This window comes from Nilaparvata lugens, chromosome 6, assembly GCF_014356525.2.
Source record: "Nilaparvata lugens isolate BPH chromosome 6, ASM1435652v1, whole genome shotgun sequence".
Lineage (NCBI taxonomy): Eukaryota > Metazoa > Arthropoda > Insecta > Hemiptera > Delphacidae > Nilaparvata > Nilaparvata lugens.
In genome coordinates this window covers 5,786,035-5,798,672 of record NC_052509.1, presented here as the reverse complement: position 1 = coordinate 5,798,672, position 12,638 = coordinate 5,786,035, and the positions used below count along the sequence as shown (strand labels likewise).

The 12,638-nt window shown below is 34.8% G+C and overlaps 1 protein-coding gene across 31 annotated transcripts in view; it reads right to left on the bottom strand.

Annotated features, from left to right (window-relative positions):
- The window catches only part of LOC111053621 (glucose transporter type 1), a 220,459-nt gene that overhangs the window by 117,557 nt on the left and 90,264 nt on the right, over positions 1-12,638 (bottom strand). For 2 of the 31 annotated variants that reach the window (XM_039430020.1, XM_039430021.1), the window contains exon 1: positions 8,063-8,280. The exons of 23 other annotated variants lie outside the window; for them this stretch is intronic. The gene's annotated coding sequence lies outside the window, so the exon portion shown is untranslated. Of the gene's footprint in view, positions 1-255; positions 325-8,062; positions 8,281-12,638 lie in introns of those variants that run through there. 6 more of the 31 variants (XM_039430017.1, XM_039430018.1, XM_039430016.1 and 3 more) reach the window with 5 other exon arrangements.

Here is a 12,638-nt window from a genome sequence, read left to right as displayed (position 1 = left end):
GCTGTATTTCCATAAGGTCTATAGTATTAATCAGGTACTTGTGGATGAGAATACTGCGTGAGGTCTACTGTTCCCAGAACTACTAGTTGATAAAAAGAACCATGGCTTACTTTAGATAAGATAGATAGATATCCATCTATAGTAGGCTGTGACAGAACACAATTCTCTAAAATGATCGTGTTTATATTTCACAGCTGGCTATACGTCATCTTATGAATTTCGGGGATGCGATATTTTGATTTTTTACATACTCACTTTTTTACTATCCACAGCTGTTTCAGGCAAGGATGAATGTCGTTCAGCGAGTTTCCCCAAGGATGAGACCTAGAGCAATCGAATCTTTATATCATAAACCTACTATGTTCCAAATTTCGTGAAAATCGTTAGAGCTGTTTTCGAGATCCGTTAAACATAAATAACCAGGTATAAAAATAACCAGATATAGAAATAGCCAGATATAATAATAACCAGATATATAAATACAGAAATTGCTCGCTTAATATAATAGGATATGGGAACGTCAAATGTTGAGGCTTGAGGTTGATTCCCACATGTACACTAGGCTTGTGCATGGATAATGTGAAGGATGTCGATGAGGGATGAAGGGGACTACGGCTTTAGGTGAGTTCCGAACCACCGGAGAGATTTCCAATATCATAAATACAATTCAGTAAGGTCGTCAGTTCACCACAAGTTTAGTCCACTAGAATGGGAGTAGCAGACGCATGTCTTTTATCTGAGCGATAAGATAGACCGATTTAAGCGCGACCACAGAAACAACCGCTTTAAAAAATTTGAATAAACTCGAATACTGAATGAAATTTACAACATTTCCAATTTAGATACAACAAAATTGGACATGAAAATTAGACATATTTAGAACTGGAAATATGCAAACGATTGTCAGTAACCTGTGAGTTGTAACTAGGCCTACCTGTCATAATTATTTCAAAGCTATCACTTGTAACCTGTCTGTCTCTACCAATTAGTATTCAAATAAAAGTGAAATTATAATGCTTGTCATGTGAATGCATTACATAACGTTCTATCGACAACCAAGCAACTGTATTACAAATCAGGATCAATCTTTGTCAAGACTAGAAAATAGCCGCTACGAAGAAACAATACAGATGAATAATTCAACATTTTAATGACGGAAATGTACCTTATAACAGGTAAGTTATTCATATCAATTACTGGGGTTTATACAACTATAATTTGATCAGTAATTGAAGGATTTTTAAGAGCTATTCATGAACGTTTAAACGAAATTGAGTGGATTATCTCTTTGAAGGTTGCTTCCCAATATTCGGAGCTCACCTAGATCTTTAGGTCGTTTTACTCAAATGTAATATTCCTCCTCATTAGCAAAAGACGAGCCAAGAGAATATTTGGCATCACCCTCAACAAAAACAAAATATCGGTTTTTAATCAAGTTTGTAGAGTGAATATTGATGTTTTGGAACTTTTCCATAATTGAAGAGACTTAAAATCAACTTTAAAATTTTTTGTCAAAAATCAACTTTATTTTAATAAAAATTAATATTTCACAGGAGCATGCTTTCGTGTGTGCTCACTCATCATCAGCTGTAAGTTGCAAATGGTAACTCCATTATATTGGTTTTTAACCTTTACACTAAAATTATGTTGTCTCAAATACTTTTAAATCTTTGAAACCATTGTAAAGCTGCGTTCACACCAAAGTTAACATTAGTAATCACTTGTCAGCTGATTTATGATGAATAATTCTATAGTCTGATTTTTACTCTAATTTGGCGTATGAAGGAGGCTCCTTTTTCCTTTGATATTATTCTTGAAATGCAAAATATCCAAAAACCTTGTATATACGTCGACGCGCAATTAAAAAAGGAACATACCTGTCACATTTCATGAAAATCTATTACCGCGCTTCGCCGTAAATGCGCAACATATAAACATTTAAACATTAAGAGAAATGCCAAACCGTCGACTTGAAACTTGGACCTCACTTCGCTCGGTCAATAATCAATCCAAGTGTTCATTCTTGTTTAAAATAATCAATCACATTTTATTAGTCAAGATATTTTTTCTCACGGAGCTGGAAAAGGATAGTGCTATTTGTTTTGTTGAATGACAGACGAGGACAGCAACATCAATGTTTATACTAACGTTATGAGTAGAATGTCATATATACTGACATTATAACGAGGGCTTCACTGTAGAGTTAGAGTGAGTTAGTAGTTTAAGTGATAAATTATAGGAAGCTCTGTCTATAAACAACAATGGACAGAGAAATCCCAAGTTTCACTACATTACAGTGGCATCTCCAAACTTGAATGAGTAATTATAGTACTGTAATTTGTAACTACAAGACTTCTTTGCTATTACTATATACAATAACACATATCTACCAAAGTAACTATTTGTCTTATCTGTGACAATACGTATAACATTACAACACTGTGGAACATTACTATACTATTGTATTTCTATAAATATTGAAAACAATAATAAAATTATTTCTAACCGCACATTCAAAAAAATGTATTATAGACGGTAAATCAAATCAATATTTATTGACCGAGCGAAGTGAGGTCTAAGTATCAAGTCGACGGTTTGGCTTTTCTCTTAATGTTTAAATGTTTTTATGTTTATATGTTGCGCATTTACGGCGAAACGCGGTAACAGATTTTCATGAAATTTGACAGGTATGTTCACTTTTCAATTATTGTGCGTCGACGTATATATATAAAGTTTTTTGGAAATTTTGCATTTCAAGGATAATATAAAAGGAAAAAGGAGCCTCCTTCATACGCCAATATTAGAGTAAAAATCAGACTATAGAATTATTCATCATAAATCAGCTGACAAGAGATTACACAGATGTGTGGAGAAGCCAGTCTATTGCTGTATTTCCATAAGGTCTATAGTTTCAATCAGGTACTTGTGGATGAGAATACTGAGTTCTGTGAACAGTAGACCTCGCGCAGTTATAACGAAGTCCCAAACCATAAGCACATCCACACTGATACACTAACTATTTATTTGATCAGATCATGCTTACACAAGATTTAATTATCATATAACGCTTTCCGGAATTTAACGCGAGAAAACCAGAAGGCGCCCAGACGAGATAAGTTCTTTGCATCCTATTTAATAGTGCATAAAAATTGCATTCAATGAGGCATGCCATTTATAGTCTACACAGCTGCTAATTTTTTACCAAGTTACATTGAGATATTAAATTGCATGCGTCATGGCATGCAATTTATAGTCAACTCGACAGCTGATTTATGATGAATAATTCTATAGTCTGATTTTCACTCTAATATTGACTTATGGAGGAGGCTCCTTTTTCCTTTTATATTATCCTTGAAATGCAAAATTTCCAAAAACCTTGTATATAAGTCGACGCGCAATTTAAAAAGGAACATACCTGTCAAATTTCATGAAGATCTATTACCGCGCTTCGCCGTATATGCGCAACATATAAACATTTAAACATTAAGAGAAATGCCAAACCGTCGACTTGAATCTTAGACCTCACTTCGCTCGGTCAATTAATCCATTTTACAGACCTATGTTTTCGAAATTGTCGGCCGAGTGGCTAACGTAGAACGGGAAGATCATGATGATTCAAGATCGTGTTGTGATGATTTAACATATGAACACACCAGCTGTAATAAACACATCACTCTGTGATAAAAATGTTTGCTGGTATTAAAACGGTAGTTTTAAGCACATAGGAAGTCCGTATTGAGATGTAAATAAAAATGTTGATGGCAGATAAATTTCATGATTCACCAAATAAAGTCAAGTGTGACACGAGATATATTGACTTTTTGGCGGTACGAAGTTCGCCAGGTAAGCTAGTAATATAATAAATGAAAGAATTGGCTTATACAGGTACGGGATAGGAAATTTACGAATGACGCATCATCACGTCTGAACTACTGGTCTGATTAACTTGAAATTTTGCATATAGATTCTTAATTTACCGAGCATGATTATAGGCCTTTTTAAAATTCTTCTAGATTTTAGTAGGTCAAGTTTTCAGTTTGTCAAGTTTTTAATTAGATCCTTACGGTGCACGGGTTACTTGCTAGTATAATAAAAGAAAGAATTGGCTCATACAGGTGCGAGATAGGAAATTTACGAATCATCACGTCTGAACTACTGGTCTGATTAACTTGAAATTTTGCATATAGATTCTTAATTTACCGAGCATGATTATAGGCATTTTGAAATTCTTCTAGATTTTAGTAGGTCAAGTTTTCAGTTTGTCAAGTTTTTAATCAGACCCTTGCGTAGCACGGGCTACCTGCTAGTAGAATATAGTTCCAACATTCCCGCACCAATGAAATGCATCTGAAGGACAACACTACGTTAACTATCATGACATGATTATATGAATGATGCTTTGGTAACATAGTATGTACATGTTGGCTATAATAATTCATTCACCAGGAAAACTTTCAGCCATAGAAGTTGCTAGAACAATGCAGGGCAGGAACTTGCGTGATAATTCCTAATAATTCCAAATTCCCAAGTTCTGACTAGAAACTTTTTCAAGGAAACTGAAGCTTTAAAATGGGATATCTGACAAATTTGTATTGCATTTTCCTCTATTTGATTTAAAAATAATAAAAGAAAGATGATATGAGTGCGATGTGGCCGATGACTAACGAAAATTGAAACCAGTATAAAAACGAGAATCCTTATTTGAAGAGTTTGACAAATTTACGATGGAACTTGAGTTTGTGGCCTAGGCCCGACTTAACATTAGACACTGGTTAAAGGTGAATTTAACATGTCTATCTGTTGATTACATAATATTCAATACAGTAGGTGTACAGTTTTTTGAGCATAAATATAATAGAAGGACAAAATAATTTTATTCATCATCCTATTTCAACTTTCATTTTTTCGCTCTTTTCTCTTTACACCCTATTTATTCATTTCACTCCACTTCCCGTCCACCATTATTCCTTTATTCATCATTATTCTTCTTGTTCTCTTCCTTTTCCTAACCAGTAGCTGCATCATTCATCTTCTCTGTCTCCTTTCTCCCGTTCTTCTCCTCTTTCTTTCATAATACAATAAAAATGTTAATTTGTTTAATTTTAATTGTAAGTTTGATTTTTCATGGTATGCTTTCATGATAAGTTTCATTTCACATGGATGCAAATAACAACTTTTCTTTCCTCTAGTTTGCTAATGTGATCTAGTATAATGTTGATGACTTAATATATAATATATTATTTTCTTTGATATTTGTAACTGATTAATCCTGATGCTGAACTCTAATTTTTTTCGGAAAGCAAAACTTTCCTTACCTATGGTAATAGGGCAAGGAAAGTAAAAAATTAAGGTACCCCAATTTCTAAATTTCTATACGTTTCAAGGTCCCCTGAGTCCAAAAAACTGGTTTTTGAATATTGGTCTTTATGTGTGTGTGTGTATGAGTGTATGGCGTCTGTGTACACGATATCTCATCTCCCAATTAACGGAATGACTTGAAATTTGGAAATTAAGGTCCTTTCACTATAAGGATCCGACACGAACAATTTCGATCAAATTCAATTCAATATGGCGGCTTAAATGGCGAAAATGTTGTCAAAAACAGGGTTTTTCGTGATTTTCTCGGAAACGGCTCCAACGATTTTGATCAAATTCATACCTAAAATAGTCATCGATAAGCTCTATCAACTGCCACAAGTCTCATATATGTAAAAATTTCAGGAGCTCCGCCCCGGCAATGCAGATAGATTCCCAATTATCAGGCTTCAGATACAATTGAAACAAAAAAAATCAAGTGGAGTAGATTGAGCATGAAAATCTCTACAATTAATGTTCAGTAACATTTTCACCTAAAATTGAAAATAAGCTTTAAATTCGAGAAAATGTGATTATTCAATTGCAAATTATTGTTGATTCTATTAAATCATTCACTATGAAGAGATAGCAGACCTCATGTGTGTCTCCAGCGTTATTTCCCTGTCACCAGCTAGCTCAAATCTTTGAATAGTAGACTTGTGATGCGCGGGAACACTAGCGTCAGGTGATCAATTTTCATAACGGCAAGGAAAGTTGTGTGAGTGCGCCACACCAGATTTTTTCTCTAATATTGGCGTGAAGGAGGCTCCTTCTTCCTTTTATATTACCCTTGAAATGCAAAATTTCCAAAAACCTTGTATATACGTCGACGCGAAATTTAAAAAGGAACATAACTTACCTGTCAAATTTCATGAAAATCTATTACCGCGTTTCGCCGTAAATGCGCAACATATAAACATAAACATTCAAATATTAAACATTAAGAGAAATGCCAAACCGTCGACTTGAATCTTAGACCTCACTTCGCTCGGTCAATAATTGATTATTTTAAACGAGGAAGAACAGTTAATATTACATCAATAAACCTGTATCAGCTACCGTCTATAGAACGCATTGACAAGACAGAGGATCGGCAACATTGTTCTCCTATCTTTCTCCACTGCCATTATAACGTGGACCTCACCATAGTAGGCCTACATAGGAAGATTAATTATTATAGTATAAACGTATACACCAACCCGATAACACCTGAACCAACACTAGGCTACAGAACCTAAAAGGCAGGCATCAAAGGCGGCGACCGGTGATTGATGCCATTCGATCATTGGCTCTTTTGACAACCTATTAGGTTGCTCAATGAATAAAATATGACAGCCATTGTTATGGGTTGACCACAAGGTGATTGCATTACAAAGGCCTGTGTGGGGCTTCCGATACTGTTTGCAGCTAGGTACAAGGTTCTCAATATTCAGTTGCCTGATAGACTTCATTCATAACTAGATTATTATCACACAAGACTTACATTGATGTCCACGTTATAATTGCAGTATTTGATTAACGTTGGGGTTGCTAACCTTGTCTATCATTCGACAAAACCGATAGCGCTATCCTTATCTAGCTCTAAAAGCATATGATGATGCTTTTTGTGTATGCTGATGCCCACATGAGCCCTAGGCTTGTCTTGCGCTTATATGATGGGAGATACATTTTTATTGTATCTTTGTAGTTGTTACAAAACTTGTGTTTTATGACAATAAAGGATTATTGATTGATTGATGTTTGTATATTCGACAATAACCTTCGAATGCTTCATTGACCGAGCGAAGTGAGGTCTAAGATTCAAGACGACGGTTTGGCATTTCTCTCAATGTTTAAATTTTTAAATGTTTATATGCTGCGCATTTACGGCGAAACGCGGTAATAGATTTTCATGAAATTTGACAGGTATGTTCCTTTTTCAATTAAGCGGCGACGTATATAGAAGGTTTTTGGAAATTTTGCATTTCAAGGATAATATAAAAGGGAAAAGGAGCCTTCTTCATACGCCAATATTAGAGTAAAAATCAGACTACAGAATTATTCATCATAAATCAGCTGACAAGTGATTACACAGATGTGTGGAGAAGTCAGTCTATTGCTGTATTTCCATAAGGTCTATAGTTTCAATCAGGTACTTGTGGATGAGAGTACTGCGTGAGGTCTACTGTTCACAGAACTACTAGTCACTATATAATCATATGTACTCTGTCCTATAAATATTAAATCACGTGTTCTGCAAATATAAAAAATATTATAAAGAAAAGCAAAATCAAGTGAATTCATATGAAGTTATTGTAACCAACCGGAGATTCAAATAGTTCAGCTGCCCGAATATCAGAGGCATTTTTAGCGAATTCTCCACCTCGGGGGGCTCTCTAGTCATAGAAAATAACGTTTCATATTTTTAACGATGGCATATATGTTTAATTCATTCTGAGATATATAAAATGTGATGATAATATTGGAGAATGAAACAGTGGAACTTTCCACTGCACAGTCAATCTTAATAAGTTACATAACAGGTTAATTACAAACACAACTCCTCTAACACCTCATCAAACTAATCTAAAATTCCTATTCTATCGCACTAATTAATTAGGTACTAATAACCCTTTTAAAATTCTAAACCTGATAAATCTGGACTTATTTTTACGTACAGTAGTATAATGAACAATCACATGACATACTGAATGGGCTGTAAACTCACCTATTTCCTCTATAAGCGACAATAGAGCCACTCCTCTATAGAAATCAATTACAAACTAGATACAACAAGGAGAACATTGTTCAAAAACACCGACACACACATTCCGGTGAACTGTCACTAGAAAATAACAGAACTAAACACAAAAATCCACTATAAACACTCCACGTGAGCAGCAGAAACTGACAACTAACTGACTGAACAGAGGAATTTTTGACAGTGAAAGGCCCACATGAGAAACAGGTTTGTGAAGAGGATACTCAGAATGTGATACGGAGTGAACGGAATTTGATACATAACATAAGAGGATGTGATACGGAGTAAACTGAATTTGATACATAACATGTGTTTGCTTCCAACTAAAAATATTTCCTGATTTTGTGAGAGGAATAATCATTATTAATGTGATATAAGCTTACTGCGAATCGCATGACAACGAAGGAAGAGAATCGCATGACAACAAAGGAAGACTCTTAAAATCGTCGCCGTCACCGTAATGCGAAACGCAGTTGTGTGCGCAAATTTTCATAATTTAGTAGTAGTAGTTTTTATGATTATGAAGTAGAAATTTTAAGAGTTGAATAATTCAATAAGAATTATTGATGAAAGCAGAGTCTGTCATATCTTAATGGACCTTATCTTCGTTTCTACCTCCATTTAGACCAAAATATTTCATTTTTATCTTCGACACATTCAATTTCATCCACTTCATTATCCACTAATCATATTAGATAACGCATTAAAAAAACAGGTTTAGCCCAAATTTGTATTCTGTTATGGTTTCATCAAATATTTCAACATGCAGGAAATCGAGATGTAACATTTTCTGCCAATTGCATGGTATTCCGAAAGTAAAATAAAAATCTGTAATCTCAGTTGACCGAATAGACAAGTGAAACCTATTACAGTTACACATATACATATTCATTGATAAATTGATCAACCACAGACAAAAATAACTTAGGATTTCCGTTTAATAATAAATTAATAATCACAATAAATAACTTTCTGTGATGTTGTGGTGGATATCCATATTGAATTTAAACGACTTGATATTGTCAAAACTACTCACATTATTCGAAACAATTTGAGATACTAGTTGACAAATTGAGTTTCGGAAAAGTGAGTTTAGTAAACTACAATCTCTAGTAATCTTGTAATCTCTAGTAATCTCTAGTGTGCTTGAACGCTTGAGCAGCAGAATATAAAGTGAGAGTGAAACCCTACGATCGGCTGTTGAAAGTGATTCGATTAGATGTTTAACAAACAATCTAGGTTGAACTCTACTGTCTTTGGCCGCGACTAGACACGCCAAGTCTCGGCGATTGACAGTGGTTCTCAACCTTCATTGGTCAACAGCTAATGGCCAAACCATCTAATATTCATCTCAAGCTATCAGTTTACTAGAGATTTATATTAGTGTAACAAACAAAACTAGTATCTCAAATTGTTTTGATAAATTATTGGTTATGACAATGTCAAGTAGTTTTCATTCAATTAACAATATTATAATGATACAACAATTATATGTAGCTTAAGGAAGAAGCTTAGAAAATGATCGAAAGCCCATTTGATAGAATTATGAGTCTCAATTACAAGTTATGTTTTATCAAAGTTAGTAGACTTCTAATGTTGATGTCTTATAATACAGGATATTTCAGGTAGTCTATTCCAAAAAAAGAAAAAAAAGCACAAAACGAGAAATTAATAGCCTACTCTGGTCAGTAACAATAAAATAATTCGGATTTATAAATGGTATATGAATATGTGTCATTAAAATATATAGATGCATACTCAGTCATAGGTCAATAAAAGTTTACATGAATTAGAAACTGTCAAAACAAGCCAATATTAGATAAGATCATAGAATAAAACTATAAGAAAACTTATTAAACGTTGTAACATATTAAAATTCGATAAGCAAGCAAAATCGCTAGTGAGCCAATCTGTGATATTTTATTTTTGATATATTTGTTCTTATTTTTATTATTTTTGCTTGTTGCTCTATATATTTCTACATTTACTTGGTCGTTAATATTTTATTGTACAATATAAATGTATCAAATTTTTTATGGTGTATCCTTTATTTATTTCTCCACTTCCATGCATGACCAATCTCATATTTATTTATCGAATATTATCAGTATTGAAATATTAAGAAAATTACCATCTGACTTTATTCTTCACCGAATAAGTTGGTTTAGTCAGCGATATTTAGCATTGATAATCAAATCTTTGGAAATAATACGTTCCAGAGGTTTATATAAATTGTACAAGAGCAGTGAATTGCGGGAGCTCCTGAGCGAGCCCGTAAGAATTTTGTCTAAGTTGTATTCTAAGAACCACAACCAGAGTTATATAATTTTTTACTCATGCTTTACCGACTGCAGCCAAGCCAGGCAAACCGATATTCACAAAAATAACGTGAAAACGTATAAGTTTTTAGATGGAAATTACAGCATTTAATTTGCATTTTAGTTTAATAATAGTATAAGTTTTCTCTTATAAGATGCAGCTAAACGAATGAACAGCTAATTAGCCAAGTCAAAAGGGTGAATTCATGAGAATAACAAACTAGAAGACTCGAAGGAGAATGAAACAAATGGAAAGAGGCAAAACATCATACATTCACACAAACAGAGAAAGAGGCATACATTAATAATATGACCACAGACCAAGCAAATCTTTCATCTGCTCTTATCTGTGGTTTGACACAATAATATGAGGTTGTAGCAAGTTGTGAATGGTGTATGTTGGAGGGGCTAAGCGAGAAGTGTAACACCAGTTTAAGTGTAACACTAGTGTAAGTGTAAGTGTAACAGAAGGGGGAGGGGAACAGCATCGATCGACTGAGACCCGCCCTTGCACAGGCCATAGTATTCCCCTCCCTCCACACCACCTCACTTCCATATGAACAGGAATGGAAGAGTAGGAGAAAGAGAAAAAACAAAAGAGGAAGGAGGAGGAGGAAAACGAGAAGAGAAATGAAGATAAGGGGGAGGATAGAAGTGGAGAGGAAGAAGGTGAATAAAGATGAGGGGTAGAATGTAAAGAGAAGAATAAGAAGGAAACTAATAGAGAAAGGAATAATAAGATGGAGCGGAGGAGGTAGAGGGAAATGAGAAGACGGTGAAAAAGATAAGGAATGAAGAGAGGAGAGTGTAGAGGAAGAAGAGTAACACAATTATGAGGAGAAGTAGAATAAGGAGTAGAAGAAGGAGGTTTAGAAGAATGAGAGGAAGGAAATAGAAGAGGTAAAAGATGAGGAAAGATGGCAGAAAAAATCGAATTCAATAATTACCTTTATTAAGGGCGAAGTTAGGACAAGAGGGATAAAGATGAGGAACGAGAGGTGGAGAAGGAAAAGGAAATGGGAATTGATAGAGGAAGAGGTAAAGCAGGAGAGAAACGGAGAACGTGAAGGGAAAAGGGGAGGAAGAAAAACTTGAAAAGGAAGAGAGTGGAAATTGAAAGAGAGAATAGGGAAGAAAGAGGAGAAGATGGAAAATGAAGATGAAGACTGGGAGAATTGAATTGAATAATTGTCTTTATTAAGGGCGGAGATAGGACTCCAGTTCCTCTCTGCCACAAAACCCTAGAAAAGGAAAAAGGAGAAGGATAATAGCAAGAGGGAAGTGAGGAGAGCGGAAAAAGGAGAAATAAGAGGTAAAGACAGACAGGAAAGAGGATGAAAAATCAATAACAGGATGTCTGGGAGAAATATAAATAAGAAAAACAAGTGAAAGTTGAGGAAATGAAGAATTATAAGAAGAGTATGTGGAAAGGAAGAGAGAAAGGAAGCAAAGGAAAAACAACAGAAGGAGAAGAACAAATTAGGCCAAATGAAGAGAATGAAGTAGACTAGAAAGGATATTAGAAACTAGTTGAAAAGAGAGAAAGAATATAGAGGACAAAGTTGAAAAATTTATGAGGAGTAGGAAATGGAGGAAGAAGAGGAGGACTGAATAGTGGTGGAAGAGGAGGAGCAGGGGAATGAGGATGAGGATAATGATGAGGTGGAGGAGGAGGAGGAGTAGGAGTAGGAGGAGGAGTGAGAGGAGGAAGAGAGATAGGAGGACAATCCCAACTCACTTTGCAACGAAAATTTCAGCAAATTTGCATTCGTTTAACAGTAAATTTGAAACACTGTCCACCACCACTCTACTTATCATAAAATGGGCTGGTCTATTCTCTCTCACTCTCTCTCTCTCTCATTCACACTCTACTTATCATAAATTGTGCAGGACTATTCTCCCTTTTTTCTCTCTCACCTCTAACACAGTAATGCAACCACAACACTCCTAATATTTTCAACATTTTTTTTCCTCACTTCTCTCTAATAGTTTTTCGACGTTGACGTTACATTGTAATGGAAAATGTGAGGCGAAGAAAACAGAGAAACCAAGGGATGGAGAGTACCGCAGAATACAGCAAGAAGAGAGACAGGAACAGTGAGAGATAGAGAGAGACAGATAACCGATTCCTTCATGGAAAAAGAGTAAACAGAAAGTGAAATGAGAGAGGTCAGAGAGAATATACGAGAAAGACAGGAGAAAGAGGAAAAAGGATGGGATTACAT